At 36.5% G+C, this 16,411-nt stretch overlaps 1 non-coding gene across 1 annotated transcript; it reads right to left on the bottom strand.

Moving 5' to 3' along the window:
- Window positions 1–10,833: 10,833 nt before the first annotated feature.
- Trnas-cga (transfer RNA serine (anticodon CGA)) lies at window positions 10,834–10,907 on the bottom strand. The gene has a single exon. It is a non-coding gene; the product is annotated as a tRNA-Ser (tRNA).
- Between the last annotated feature and the right edge of the window lie 5,504 nt (window positions 10,908–16,411).

Here is a 16,411-nt window from a genome sequence, read left to right as displayed (position 1 = left end):
ACATAGGAAACGTAAGTCTCCTTCCATTTCAGGTTCCCAACAGTAGCACACATATCATTCCAATAAGATACCATGTAGATTATTTCAACATATTTAGGATTAAAGACTTTTAATTCATGAAATATTTGTTCAGTTAGAGATGCAGGTCCTTGAGATTGATCATGCTTTTCTGAATATTCTGAATGTGATGATGCAACTCCATAAGGTCTAAGCTATTATTACTGCTATGCCAAATGTCCATTAGATGATTTTTAACCTTTTCCTGTTGTGCCCAAAGGCTTGAGACCCCACAAGGACCACCAGAGACCACGATCAATGCAAGCAGCAAAGAGTCATTTATTAGCGAGTTCGAACCCGGTCCTCTGCGTCCTTAATCAACGACGCTAGCAGAGGCCCCAAGCCCTCGTCAGCAGGGTTTTTATAAGGAAAAGCAAGCAGTTTTACAGTGTTCTTCTAATTGGCTAACATTCGAACAGCTAAACCTCCCCTGGTTGGGTCCGGTCAATCTATTTGATTTTCATTGGGTCCGGCCAGAACTGGACGGTCCTAGAGGAAGAAGGGAGGAGGGAAGGGGTGAACTATTCAGGAGCTGAGTCGGGGCTAGGCCCTGCTCTCGTCCTTGACGGATAAGGTCTCCAGGCAACTGCACATTCCTCGGACAAACATCTCTTAACAACCTTGGTAAGCACAAGGGCCCAGCAGTCCTGTTTGTCCTTGAGACAGTTAGCAGCACAGATACCACCCTGCTCTCAACATCCCCCCTTTCCAAGAACATTTAGAGAGCCAATCTTGGGTCTCTACTGTTCTAATTCTTGCTGCTTAATGGGCTGATATTGGGCCTTTAGCACCATTAGCTGTACTGTATTTATTTTATCTTTAACAAAAGCAATTAACTTATTGATGATACAAGGTCCTATAGTTAAAGCTAGTAACAACAATATTAGGGGTCCCACTGTAGTGGACACCAGAGAAGTTAACCAAGGGGAAAAATTGAACCAGGATTCAAACCAGTTCTGACTAGCTTCCCATTCTTTCTTTCTGTTTGTTAGCCCTTCTCTGACTTTTGCCATGGATTCCCTCACTACTCCAGAATGATTAGCATAAAACCAACATTTTTCTCCCAGAGCTGCACATAGACCTCCTTGCTTACAGTCTTTAAAGTCAGGTAAATTTGGTAATTAATGAGCTCCGGAGATCCTTGACATTTTATTCTTCCAGGGGCAGTCTCCAACTTCCAAAGGCAGATGGCTTCATGGCTTCATTTCCTCAAATTGACCCGATTCCCTATTTCTACACTAACTACCTGTCCTTATTCTGACTTCATTTACCCCTCTAATACTAGGAACTCCTTCACTGCTGTAGGGAAAATGGGCGATGACCAATCTGACTTCTTCGAGCTGGAAGTGGGCAGCGTGGGGCAAGCAGTTTGGAGTTCCCTTTTTAAAATCGGGTCAACTGAGGGGTCCAAGGTAGAAGTCTGGTTGGGGAAGAGCAGGCTGTAAACTCATCTGGGGGTGGGTGCTTCTATGATAGAAGAACAAAAAGACATGAGTACTGAAATGAAATTAGTACAAAGTAAATGTTGCAGCATCTGGAACTTGCCACTGAGTATCATGAAAATGACAGAAGTCAATCTCTCACCAGGAGGTGGAAGAACTGAGAAATTGTTCCCATAACTAGGCCTAGCAAAGGCTGGAGAGGACAAGGCCTTTATTTGGGGGCTTTAACATTGTACAAGTTATCAGGAATGTAAACACAATATTTAACTCTTAATGTCATTGAGGTCCCCAGAAAATATAGTTAAGCTACTTAATGCCATCTGATTTTTGTAAAATATCCCTTATTGGTATAACCTGTGTTTAGTAGAGATCTCTATACTTCTGTTACTTAGGGCTAGGTAATCATACGAGCAAACATAGATCAAGTCTACCTGTATAGCTTAGGAAGGTCTGTAGGCCTTAAACTGACTAAAAACTTCTGACTCTGGCAGTTTCCCTTGATAGTTATCAGGCACATTTGCCTAAGAATCTTTCTTTTGTAGCTTCCACTCTTAATTTTAGTGGGTTAACACAAGTGTACATCTTAAGTTACTTTTAACTATTATTTCTTTTAAATGCCCAAGAATGGCTATATTTTGGTTTTAACTGTTTTGCTGGGTGTCCAAGACCAAGCTGGTCAAATTGACCTGGTTCCTGTCTTGTTAAAGAGTCAGCTGAGTTCCCACAGGGGCCACTTGTAGAGAACTTAAGAGCAGCTTCTTAGCTCCACCAGTGCCATTGGTTAGGCAGGGTCTCCTTGATGAGGTGACTTCCTTTGGAAGCATTAAGGGGTGTCTCCCTTTTTCCATGACCCTCCTCTGCAGCAGATGCACTGAGTGATCCTCATCCTCTAGTCTCAACAATCTCCTTGATCAGGAGGTTGTGTGACACAGAGTTGCAAAACTCCTTAGAGAAGTTCTCTTATTCCCTGGGTTCAGGCTGACTTTGAGGGCAAGATACTGGTTTGTTTTCTTGGCCTCTGTATTTAATTCCAATTTCTAAGTTTGATCTTAATCATCCAGCAAGCCAGTCTCACCAGTCATACAGTAAGAGTACTGGGCTTATTTAACTTTAATGTCCATAACTTTACAGTCATTTACCCTTTTATCTAACTGGAGTCTGCATTAGTACTGGAAGTTACTACTATCTGTTCTGGTATTTGTTACCACTATCTGTTAGGTGATGGCTTATTATCACAAGTTACCTAGGTTGCGTGTTCTGGAAGCAGCTACTTCTGCAAAATAGTAACAGGCAACAGTTTTACAAAATGAAATTAGCAAGAGTAAAAACATATTTAGCTTGTATAATAGTTATCTTGAATTTTGGCTGAGTTCTACGTTATATACCCTGTTTGAGATCACAGTAATCTTTACAACAAACATCAAACTTTTGAGCACAACTTTAAATGAGTTAAAGTCTGGCTTACTTTGGAGTCATTCTAATATGTAGCAGGGTGAGGCAGAGCCTTATCTCAGATAAGGCAGGACTCTTCACAAGTCTTAAGTAAAATGTTCTAATCCTAAAACTAATTTTTGCCCCTTTTGTCATGACCAGCATGACCAAATTTTTAAGTTCAGTGAGGGTCAAAGGAGTATTAGAAAATAAAGGTTTATAAACACAGATTTTGAAGATTAAGCTGAGATCAGATGGAGCTCTGTTCTCTGATGGAAATGCAGATCTAAAGAGTTATGTTAGCAACATTTATATATGTCTTATTATTAAGTTAAAGACTATGTAAGCATTATTCTTTGTTTTCAGGAGAGTTACAGAGACTAGACCATTTACATAACTTTTTCCCACAACTGCAAAGTGCAATGTTAGGAACTCTGTGTAGCTCTCAAAGAAGTCCACTGTCCAAAGTTACTGTAAGGTGGGCAGGAACTAGAGAAGGGAACTGATGAAACACTGGTTATCTAGCAAAACAATTTCTTTCTGCCCAAGAGCTGTGTGCCTGATATCAATGTAAGAGCTGATAGGACTCCTGTACAGAGCCTCCCCAGGGAGGCTACTGCCACAGCAGTTAGGCATCTTGTGCTCCTACACAGGAACACTCCCAGGCACCACGCATGCTACAGTCATGAAGTCAGGGACCCCAATCTCAGTCATTGTTGTCCCATTTTTGCTATTGAGCATTACACTCTTTCTTAAATGTCATTTTAAGAAGTTTACATATATTGATTTCTGAGTCCCTATGAATATTAGTTAACACAGTCTAACATTATATCCAGAACAGGAATCAATCAAAGAAAGGCTGAGAGAGCTTTTAACTTTTCTTTTGTGTAGCAAAATGCAAAAGCAATATGAACCTTCTACAATATGAACCTTTAAACAAATCAGGCTGTCACTAACTTTTAGATATACATTACATTTAAATTTTTATCTCAGTGAAATAAGTAACCAATTTTACATATACCTTACTGATAATATGTCCCATAATAGAACATTAAATGATAGAAATAAATCCCCAATAAAATTTACTCTTTAAGTTTAATATTACCAGTACAGACAAGTTTATTCTGGAGAATAGCAGCTTGACAAATTTCCTGCTTTAAAAACTTGTATACCTGGAAAATATGAATACATTTAATATACAAGGAGTGACCATTTCACAGTTACCTTGACACTTTAATCTTACTAAATTCAGTTTTTAAAGAAAAATTTAGACTCTGTAACATAGTACAATACTCTTTACAGTTGTTTAACCATAATTGTATAAACCCCAATTTTTAAGACTAATTGTTTTAAAAAATAAAACTTAATAGACACAAAGTTAAGAGTAAATTAGTGTTTCTAAGAAATCCTTGTTATTTTACCATATATTTTAAACTTTGGCTTATATCAGAACATTAGTATTTCACCTTAGGAAAAATCTTAAATAGCTTTAGCTGTCTCACATACACACAACCAACTTAGTTACACACAGACTTGTTGAAACTTGCCCTTTACTTACACACAGACTTTCTTAGCACTTACTTAGACCCTCATGTATTCCATCACACAGGCACTTTCTTACCCAGAAACATTTTCTTTTCTTTTTTATTAAATATATTTCCAAACCCAGAACCTTTTATTCTCTCTTTCCTACCTGTTGACCCCTTTCTGTTCACATTCTGAAACAACTCTAACTGAAACACAGTGAAAGGGGAGATGGTAGCTCTAAATTCAAGTCTAAGAGCTCCTTGGAGCTTTGCAGAACTGGAGGGGGAGCAGGGGGAAGTGGTAAGGGAGCAGATGGAACACTCACTCTCCGAGTTGAGGTTTTATCTGTTAGAACATAACTCTTAATAACCTTGTTTTTAGTAATGACACAAAGCAATTTTAAACTCTTTTTAATTTACCAACCTATGAAAACACCAATAATGTTTAAGTATGATGCCCCATGGAATTTGAGGGGTTAAGAGTACTTGATGTTATTTAACAATGAGCATTTTAATTTTGCAAATTAATCAGATGTCACCAACAAACACATTTGAGTAATCCCATACATGTTAACTCTAATTCACTTATTTTGTAAAAACCAAGAAAGCAGGCAGGTGTCCTGAACAGTATTTGCTGTCTTTTTCCTGTTGAAGAAAAGTCCTAGAAACAATTGATATTAGACATTGTTTAACATCAACATTCCATTAGTTTGACCACCTAGAGACTTATGAGTTATTTTCAAAGACATTTTACTTTTATTAGTTTACCCAATTTGAATTGAACCTTTAAATCACGTGAATTAAAAGTATTTGGATCCATTTTTAAATTTTAATTTTAGGAGCACTCAGTTTTGATAAGACCTTGTAACTTTATCTCCATTGCAATGTAACAGATGTTCAAAAACTCTAGTTGAATAAAAAATAGAACTGATCAAAAAAAAATCATTAACCTAGGTATGCAAGATCAAAATTATGAGCTCAAAAATACAGCATTAAAGAAAAACAAAACAAAACAAGAATCCTGGAAAATGAATTAGTTAAACAAAACAAGAATCCTGGAAAATGAATTAGTTCTGTGTAGCAACCCATAAGTTTAAAACAGACACCCTTTTGTTTTCTTTTTCTTATCTTCAGGTTACCCCCCTTTCCCGCTGAGACTGTTGCAGTTTACATTCCAATGCAGGCTTCAGCAAGGCCAGGCAGGGGGGAGGGAGGATCACCCAGGACTTTTTTTAACCCTTTTTTTTTTTCTGGTTGAGAAATCAGGTTAGGTTTGAATGCAGAAAATCACAAAACATTATTTCTTACTACTTTTGAGGAATGGAGCTGCTGAGCTCTCTGCCTAGGGGGATTGGAGTAAATAAATCTCTCAGGAACAAGGAGAAGGACTGCAAAGTACCCTGCAATGAGTATCCCTAAGCCTAAGATTGGATTAACACAATGAAGAATTTAATAGAAGGCAAGAGTAAAGACCATATAGTACAATACACAAACAGACAGACACATAGCATGCTAAATCAAAAATTGGCTAGCTGGTATTTTGTAGTTTCCCAGGTGCCACACAAAGCCCAAATGGGACAAAGAGTTAACCAGATGCGGCCAGTCGTCCGAATGCAATACTGAAGCTGCCCAGAAGCAGCGCAGACTGTGCTCAGAAGTGACAAATTTACCCAGAATGCAGCACAAACTGCTCAGAGTGCAGCACAAGCTGCTCAGAAGTGACAAATTCACCCAGAATGCAGCACAAACTGCTCAGATGTGACAATAATGTCACCAGATGCGACGAATCGCCAGAATGCAGCACCCGCTGCTCAGATGTGACAAATGTCACCAGATGGGTCGAGGGGACATCTCCCGAGACCCTGCTGGGGTCCTATAGCGCGTCCGCCAGGACTGTGCCAGCCCAGAACCAGAGCCTGCAGGCAATTCAGACCAGAAAACACACGGCAATGCCTTACTCACCGGTGGAAGATGTCACTTATGACTCTATGATCAGGTGTCTGGGTGGGCTTGGGGATCCCGGATGAGCCCCCATATGTTGTGCCCAAAGGCTTGAGACCCCACAAGGACCACCAGAGACCACGATCAATGCAAGCAGCAAAGAGTCATTTATTAGCGAGTTCGAACCCGGTCCTCTGCGTCCTTAATCAACGACGCTAGCAGAGGCCCCGAGCCCTCGTCAGCAGGGTTTTTATAAGGAAAAGCAAGCAGTTTTACAGTGTTCTTCTAATTGGCTAACATTCGAACAGCTAAACCTCCCCTGGTTGGGTCCGGTCAATCTATTTGATTTTCATTGGGTCCGGCCAGAACTGGACGGTCCTAGAGGAAGAAGGGAGGAGGGAAGGGGTGAACTATTCAGGAGCTGAGTCGGGGCTAGGCCCTGCTCTCGTCCTTGACGGATAAGGTCTCCAGGCAACTGCACATTCCTCGGACAAATATCTCTTAACAACCTTGGTAAGCACAGGGGCCCAGCAGTCCTGTTTGTCCTTGAGACAGTTAGCAGCACAGATACCACCCTGCTCTCAACATTCCGAATCCCACTGGGAAGTGTGATATTTGGTTGCAATAACACAGACATATTTACAGTCAGCATGTCATTTAAGCCTTTGTTTAAATTTGAAAATGGAAAACTAATTGTCAATAGTTATGACAGTAACTTTCAAAGTATTTAATTTAGTCTCAATCTTTTTGTCAATACTCACCTACTTGTACAGGACTTTGGTATTTTGAGCTTAGTTTTTGGTATTTTGAGCTTAGTTAGATTACATTTTTTACAAGTTACATGATGTTTATTATTTCTTCTCCTTATTCTTACATTTCCAGGAATTAAAGCATAAGGAGATTGAACACAGACTCACAGGCCATAGCAGGAACCCTCCTTGCAGTTCCTGTCTATAAAGTCAGGCATGGGGCCATCTGTAAAGTAGAGTAAATCTGAGGCAGTTATTAGACAGCAGAGATCTTTATAAATATCATCCCCCTTGAAAGTTTAGAATATTACCAATGAAACCTCCAGGGGTCATGGCATCCTGATAGAATACACTATATCTTTAGATACAGTGAATGTGTGAAATTTGAAAGAACACATTAAAATACATAGGACCTAAATTTTCCTCAAATAAGAAATAACTAGAAACTCAAATGTGAATTACTGATTTTGCTAGTATAATATCAATCAGTCTGATGAACTCTTTCATTACATGGAAACTAATAGTGCAGAGTAATACCCAAACAATAGGGAGTATTGTGCATTACCTGGAGTTTCAAAAAAAAATCAGAATGATTGTATACACAACTTTATTTTTTATTCTGAAAATTGTTCTAGAAAACACAATTATTTTCCTTGCATCTTAAATCTTCTACTATATCAAAAAATTAAAATTAAACCTGGATACCTGCAGATTCTTTTCAAGAAAAAGTAAAAACAAAACATTTAGTGGCAGTGCTACCGTGCTAAGCCCTTCTCACTTTAGACCTGGAGGAAGTGGCACTCTGATGTAACTGTCTTATCAATTTTTGAAGTCAATCCAAAACATATCTATCACTTCTAGAGATTTTATATTGCATTGGCAAGATATTTGTATATTCTATTCATTTATTAAAGGTGACAAATTCTATCGGAGAATGATTAGGGCAGTAAGGTATTGATGGATATTCCATGGGGAATGACTGGCTTTTTTATGGGAAGTTTCCATCTAAATAACTGGTCATTTGACCTAAAGTCCCTAGGGCCAGTATGATTGGCTAGTTTAGGTCCCCCTTAAGCTGTTTTTTCCTCAAGAGATACTTTTAAATAGCCAGCATGTTTAACATGGGACCAACATACAGGTGAATTCCCATTGTAGCTAGTATAATTAAATCTAGTTATGTGAATAAGCATTGGATGTTTACCTGTAAAATCTTCCATCATGTAAGTATCATGAGCAAATACTGGGATGAATCCCCAGTCTACATTGATGGGTGCACTAAAGGTGGATCTGGGAAATGGGCCCAAAAATTCTCTCCATGGATTCCATGTACCTGACAGCTCTATAAAGGCAGCATGGCTACAAATATTGTGTTTGGAGACTTATTACCTTCCTGTTGTTGAACTATCTCTTCTTCCAGAAGGATCAAGTCCTTCACTTGTATCCATGATGACTGGTTGTGTTTTTTGGAAATATGCAACCATAACCACTACCGTATATTATTATTGAATCTGGTTTATCCTATTGCTCCATGTGTCCTTCAGTAGCAGTGAGACATCTAATATCATAATTTAATAAAGAATTAAAATAATTTTGTGAGATTTAGTGGGGTTGTGTAGGGTTCTCTTTCCCCCTTTTTATTTTTAAAATTGTAGAAAAAAGTTGATATAAACTGGAGCATCATTACCCTTGAATTGCAGAGAATGGCCTAGCACTAAACAAGTGTTTTAACAGTAGTGACTTAATAGATATTTTTATGTGGCCAGGAAAATTAGCAAAAGTTTTCTGTTAGGCAGGTGAGGACTGTTAAAGTCAATGATATTGAGTGGAGGAGGGCATTACAGTACATTTTACCAAATGTATGATTTGATTTTGTCTCTGGTAATGGACTGAGCAAGAAAATTATAAAATGAGGTCAGTATAGATACTGAAAGTTGGTTTTACAACTTGCTTGTCTTATGGATAATGGCCTTATTATTTTTTTAATTAACATTTTTATTTGTCATAATTTGTTGTATTTAACAGTTGAAGGCATTTATACATTTTGATAGATCATACATAAATGGAGTATAATATCTAATTTTCCTGATTATACATATTGCAGAATCACATCAGTTCTGCAGTCATTTATGTACATGAAGTAATAATGTCTGTTTCACTATACTATCATTCCTACTCCCATACTCCTACCTCTCCCTTCACTCCCCTCTTCCTAGTGTGAAGAGAGAGCCTAAAGATTTGTAGAAAATCTTTACCATACACGTCTTAGATAAAGCATTAATCTCTAGGATATATAAAAAACTAATATAAAAAAAAAACAAAAAAGAAAATAACCCAATCAATAAACGGGCTAAGGAACAGAACAGACACATCACAAGAAGATATACAATTGATCAATAAATGTATGAAAAAAATGTTCAACTTCTCTAGCAGCCAAACAAATGCAAATCAAAATGACTCTAAGGTTTTATCTCCAATCAGAATGGCAATCATGAAGAATACAAGCAACAAAAACATTAGCAAGGATGTGGGGAAAAATGTGCACTCATACATTGCTGGTGGTAATGAAAAATGTTTCAACCACTATGGAAAGCAGTATGGAGATTTCTCAGAAAACTTGGAATGGAACTACCATTTGACCCAGTTATCCCACTCCTCAGTTTATACCTGAAGGACTTAAAATCAATATACTACAGCGACACAGCCACATCAATGTTTATAGCAGTTCAATTCACCATAGCTAAACTATGGAACCAATCTAGATGCCCTTCAACAGATGAATGGATAAAGAGACTGTGGTATATACACAATGGAATATTACTCAGCTTTAAATAAAAATAAAATTCTGGCATTTTCTGGTAAATGAATGGAATTAGAGAATGTCATGCTAAGTGAAACAAACCAAACCCAAAAAACTAAAGACCAAATGTTTGATATGCAGATGACAATTCACAATAAAGGGGGAATAGGGAAGAACAGAGTTACTTTATTTTAGGTAGAGTGGAGTGAAGGAGGAACAGGTATGGGGGGAAGAGTGATAGTAGAGTGAAACAGACATTATTACCTCACATACATGTATGACTGGATGACTAATGTGATTCTGCAATAGGTATATTCAGAAAAATAAGAGATTACTCTCCATTTATGTATGATCCATCAAAATGTATAAATGCATTCTACTGTCATGTACAACTAATTATAACAAATAAAATAAAAAACAAATAACTCTGTTCTTCCTGATCCCCAACATCCTTATTGTGAATTAGCATCTGCATATCAGAGAAAACATTTGGCCTTTGGTTTTTTAGGTTTGGCTTATTTCACTTAGCATGATATTCCCTAACTCCATCCATTTACCAACAAATGCCATAATTTCATTTTTCTTTAAAGTTGAATAATGTTCCATCACACACACACACACACACACACACACACACACACAAATATATCTCTATCTATCTATCATCTATATATAGATATACCACATTTTCTTTATCCATTCATCAGTCGAAGGGCATCTAGGTTGGTTCCATAGTTTAGCTATGGTGAATTGGACTGCTATAAACATTGATGTGTCTGTGTCAACTATAGTATGTTAATTTTAAACTCTTTGGGTACAAACCAAGGATTGGGATAACTGGGTCAAGTGGTGATTCCATTCCAAGTTTTTTTTTTGTTTGTTTGTTTTTTTTGCGGTGCTGGGGATTGAACCCAGGGTCTTGAGCTTTCGAGGCAGACACTCTACCAACTGAGCTACATCCCCAGCCCCCATTCCAAATTTTCTGAAGAATCTCCACACTGCTTTCCATAGTGGTTGCACCATTTTTCTTTTCCACCAGCAATGTATGAGTGAACCTTTTTTCTTACATACTTGTCGACATTTACTATTTCTTATATTCTTGATGATTGCCATTCTAATTACAGTGAGATGAAATCTTAGTCATTTTGATTTGCATTTTTCGACTGCTAGAGAAGTTGAACATTTTTTAATACATTTGTTGATCAATTGTATATCTTCTTCTGTGATGTGTCTGTCCAGTTCCTTAGCCCATTTATTGATTGGGTTATTTGCTTTTTTGGTGTAACGTTTTTTTAGTTCTTTATATATCCTAGAGATTAATGCCTTATCTAAGGTGCATGTGGTAAAGATTTTCTCCCAATCTGTGGGCTCTCTCTTTACATTATTGATTGTTTCTTTTGCTGAAAAGAAGCTTTTACTTTGAGTTCATCCTATTTGATTATTCTTGATTTAAGTCTTCATGCTTTTGAGGTCTTGTTAAGGAAGTTGGATCCTAAGCAAACATGGTGAACATTTGGGCCTACTTTTTCTTCCACTAGTTGCAGAGTCTCTGTTCTTGTTCCTAAGTCTCTGATCCACAGTAAGTTGAGTTTTGTGCAGGGTGAGAGGTAAGGGTTTAATTTTATTTTGTTACTTGTGGCTTTCCGTGTTTCCCAGCACCATTTGTTGAATAAACTATCTTTTATCTAGGGAATGTTTTGGGAACCTTTGTCTAGTATGAAATACCTGTATTTGTGTGGGTTTGTTTTTGTGACTTCTATTCTGTGCCATTCATCTACATGTCTTTTTTGGTGCCAATACCATGCTGTTTTTAATACTATAGCTCTGTAGTATAGTTTGAGGTCTGGTATTGGGGTGTGTAGTGCTTTATTTTTCTTGCTAATGATTGGTGTTTTAGTCAACTATTCAACTGCTGTGACCAAAGGATTTGGCCAGCACAATTATATAGGGGGGAAAGGTTTATTTGAGGGCTCACAGTTTCAGAGGTCTTAGCCGTAGAAGGCTGGCTTCATTCCTCAGGGCTTGAAGTGAGGAAGAACATCATAGTGGAAGAGTGTGGCAGAAGGAAGCAGCTTACATCTTCAGGAAGCAGAGAGAAACTCCACTAGCCAGATACAAAATACATACCCCATAGCCATGCCTCAATTCCAATATCCTCCAGCCACACCCTACCACTTCAATTAATCCCATCAGGGATTAATTCAGTGATTGGGTTAAAAGGCTTACAACCCAATCATTTCTTCTCTGAACCTTCCTGCATTGTCTCACATGTGATCTCTTGGAGGACACCTCACAACCAAACCATAACAATTGCTTTGGCTATTCTTGGTCTTTTATTTTTCCAAATGAATTTCACAATTGCTTTTTCTAGTTCCATGAAGAATATCATTGGAATTTTAATAGAAATTACATTAAATTTGTGTAACATTTTTGGTAGTATGTCCATTTTGACAATATTAATTCTACATATCCAGGAGCATGGAAGGTCTTTCCATCTTCTGAGATCTTCATTTTCTTTTTTTAGTGTTCTGTAGTTTTCATTGTAGAGGTCTTTCCCCTCTTTTGCTAGGTTGATTCCCAAGTATTTTATTTTATTTTTGAGGCAATCGTGAATAGGGTAGTGTTCTTTATTTCTCTTTCAGTGAATTTATTACTGAAGTATAGGAATGCATTTGATTGGTATGGGTATCGATTTCATATCCAGCTACGTTGCTGAATTCATTTATTAGTTCTAGAAGTTTTTTGGTGGAATTTTTGGATCTTCCATATATGGAATCATATGGTCAGCAAATAGTGGTACTCTGAGTCCTTCTTTACCTATTTGTGAACTTTTAAGTTTTTTCTTCTTTGTAATTGCTATGGCTAAAGTTTCAAGGACAATATTACATAAAAGTGGTGAAAGAGGGTGTCCTTGTCTTGTTCCAGTTTCTAGAGAGAATGCTTTCAATTTTTCTCCATTTAGAATTATGTTGACTTTGGATTTAGCATATATGACTTTTACGTGTTATGTTCCTACTATCCCTAGTTTTTCTAGTGTTTTGAACATGAAGGGGTGCTGTATTTTGTCAAATGTTTTTTCTGAATCTATTGAGATAATCATATGATTCTTGTTTTTAACTCTGTTGATAAGATGAATTACATTTATTGATTTCCATATGTTGAATCAACCCTGCATCCCTGGGATGAACCACATTTGATCATAGTGTACTAACTTTTTAGTATATTTTTGTGTGAAGTTTGCCAGAATTTTATTGATAATTTATGCATCTGTGCTCATCAGGGATATTTGTCTGAAGTTTTCTTTCCTTGATGTATCTTTGGTTTTGATATCATGGTAATTTTAGCCTCATAGAATGATTCTTGGATAACTCAGCTGAGAATTTTTCTGATCCTGGACTTTTCTTAGTTGATAGTCTTTTAATAGTGTTTTCTATTTCATTACTTAAATTTTTTTTGTTTAAATTATGTATGTCCTCCTGATTCAGTGTAGGTAGGTCATATGACTTTAGTTTGAAGATTTGTCAACATCTTCAATATTGTGTCCATTGAGATACTTCCTTTTTCATCACCTATTTTAGTAATTTGGGTTTTATCTCCTTGTTAGTGTGGCTAAGGGTTTATCAATTTTATTGTTTTTTTTCAAAGAAACATTTTTTTGTTTTGTCAATTTTTTTCAATTTTTAATTTTGTTTCAATTACCTTGATTTCAACTCTGATTTTACTTATTTCCTGTCTTCTGCTGTTTTTGGTGTTGATTTGTTCTTCTTTTTTCTAGGACTTGGACATGTAATGTTAGGTCATTTATTTCTTGATTTTTTTTATTCTTTTAATAAATGAACTCAATGCAATGAATTTTCCTCTTAATACTGCCTTCATAGTTTCCAAGAGATTTTGGTATGTCATATCATGTCATATTCTCATTTATTTATTTTTTCATTTCATCTTTGATTTCTTCTACTACCCATTCATCATTCAATAATATATTATTTAATCTCCATGTGTTAGAGTAGCTTCTAATTTTTATTTTATCATTGATTTCTAATATCAATTCATTATGATCTGATAGAATGCATGGTATTATATCCATTGTTTTGTAGCTACTAAGAGTTGCTTTGTAGCATAAGATATGGTCTATTTTAGAGAAAAATTCATGTGCTGCTGAAAAAAGAGTGTATTCACTCATCAATGGATGAAATATTCCATAAAATATTTAAGTCTAAATTATTGATTGCATTATTTAGTTCTATAGTTTCTTCATTTAGTTTTTGTTTAGAAGAGCTGTTCAGTAGTGAAAGAGGTGTACTAAATTTACCAAGCATTATTGCGTTGTGGTCTATTTGATTTTTGAAATTGAGAAGGGTTTGTTTGATGTACATAGATGCTCCATTGTTTGGGCCATAAATATTTACAATTGCTGACATATAATTCCCTTCAGTAGAATGAAATATTCCTCTTTATCCCTTCTGATTCACTTTGGCTTGAAGTCTACTTTATCTGATCGGAGGATGGAAATCTCTGCTTGTTTACCAATCCATATGAGTGGCATGTTTTTTCCCATCCTTTCACCTTCAGTCTGTGGATGTTTTTGCCTATGAGGTATCTCTTGGAGACAGCCTATTGCTGGGTCTTGTTTTTAAATTCAATCTGCAAGTCTATGTCTTTTAATTGATGAGTTTAGTCCATTAATATTCAAGGTTATTACTGAGATATGACTTGTATTCCCGGTCATTTTGGTTTATTTCTGGTTTTTAATTTGATTTAGTTTCTCGTTTGACTATTCCTTTAGTGTAGTTCCTCCCTTTGCTGGTTTTCACTTTTTTTTCACTTCATTCTCACCAAATATTTTGTTCAGAATGTTCTGTAGTGCAGACTTTTTAAGTGTGAATTCTTTTAACTTTTGTTTATCATTGAAAGTCTTTATTTCATCTTCAAATCTGAAACTTAATTAAATCTGAAACTTAAAATTTTTGGTTGGCATTCACTTTCTTTCAGAGATTGAAATATGTTCTTCTGTGACCTCCTAACTTTGAGGGTCTGGGTTGAGAAATCAGTTGAGATCTGAACTGGTTTTCCCCTGTACATAATTTTTTTTTTCTCTCACAGCCTTTAATATTTTATTCTTAATCTATATTTTAGTCATTTTCATTAAAATGTGTCTTGGTTGTGTCTGCTGTAGTTTTTGTACATTTGGGGTCCTGTAAGCCTCCTGTATTTGATTTTCCATTTTATTCTTCAGGTTTGGGAACTTTTTCTGATATTATGTCATTGAAAAGATTTTGCATTTCCTTGTCTATTTCTCTGCTCCTTCTTTAATCTTGATAACTCTTAAATTTGGTCTTTTCATATTATCCCATAATTCTTGGAAGTTCTGTTCATGAATTCTTACCATCTTCTCTGCATAATCAACTTTATTTTCAATATTAAATATTTTTTCTTCATTGTCTGAGTTTCTGTCTTCCAAATGGTCTAGTCTGTTGGTGATTCTTTCCATTGATGTTATAATTTCATTTATTGATTCCTTTATTTCAAGGATTTCTGTTGTTTTTTATAATATCTAACTCTTTTTTGAAATGATCTTTCACTTTCTGTATTCTCTTTTTGATTTCACACTTTATACCATTCTTTACTTCACAGATCAGGTTAACTATGTACATTCTACACTCCCTCTTGGACATTTCTTCTGTGTTATCAGTGGATTCTCTTATTGGGGCATCTTGATTTGTTTGTGGCATTTTCTTCCCTTGTTTTTTCATGTCGCTTGTATGTTTTCCCATCTAGTTGTAGGGATCTGAGGCAATGCAGATTCTACACTCCAGACCTATATGTACCTGAAGACTTACAGTATCCTACCTTTAAGAAGGGGTCTAATGTCAATAGCACATAGTGCAACCATGTATGTCCTCAAATCTATTAGCTCCCACCAAGATGCCCACTGTCTTCTTGCTACAAACAGTAATGATGAGTTCAATCACTTTCCACAATAAAAACAAAATTTGCCAGACAGATTTACAATCTCAAACAGTGGTCAAAAAAAGAACAGAAACAGTGCAGGACATGGTGTTCATGAGGGAGAAGAGAGACACCAGAAGCAAAAATTCACAGGAAGAGTGGAAGAGGAACAGAGATTTTCTGTTAGGTGGAGAAAAGGTAGAAGGGGAATCCAGGAAGACAGACATGCGAGAGGAAGAATGCATGTAAAGAGAAAAAAATTAAAATATAAGAATATACAGCAGAACTGTAAAACACCATGCATATATCACAGTCATCAAAAAACTGTTGCACAAAACACCCTGATCCAAATATGGTGAAGAGAGATGCCAGAGAAGAAAAATATGAAAATAAAATAAGTCTCAGTTGAAAATTGAACAACTGCCTCTGCCAGTGTCCAAAAGTTCTCAACCCTGTCTCTGACTTTCCACAAGGCTGCCTGGCCCAGACAGACCTTGGTAGACCCATTCACTATCTCAC

Source organism: Sciurus carolinensis, chromosome 19, assembly GCF_902686445.1.
Source record: "Sciurus carolinensis chromosome 19, mSciCar1.2, whole genome shotgun sequence".
In the NCBI taxonomy this organism is placed as follows: domain Eukaryota; kingdom Metazoa; phylum Chordata; class Mammalia; order Rodentia; family Sciuridae; genus Sciurus; species Sciurus carolinensis.
This window is presented reverse-complemented; position numbering and strand designations above follow the sequence as displayed.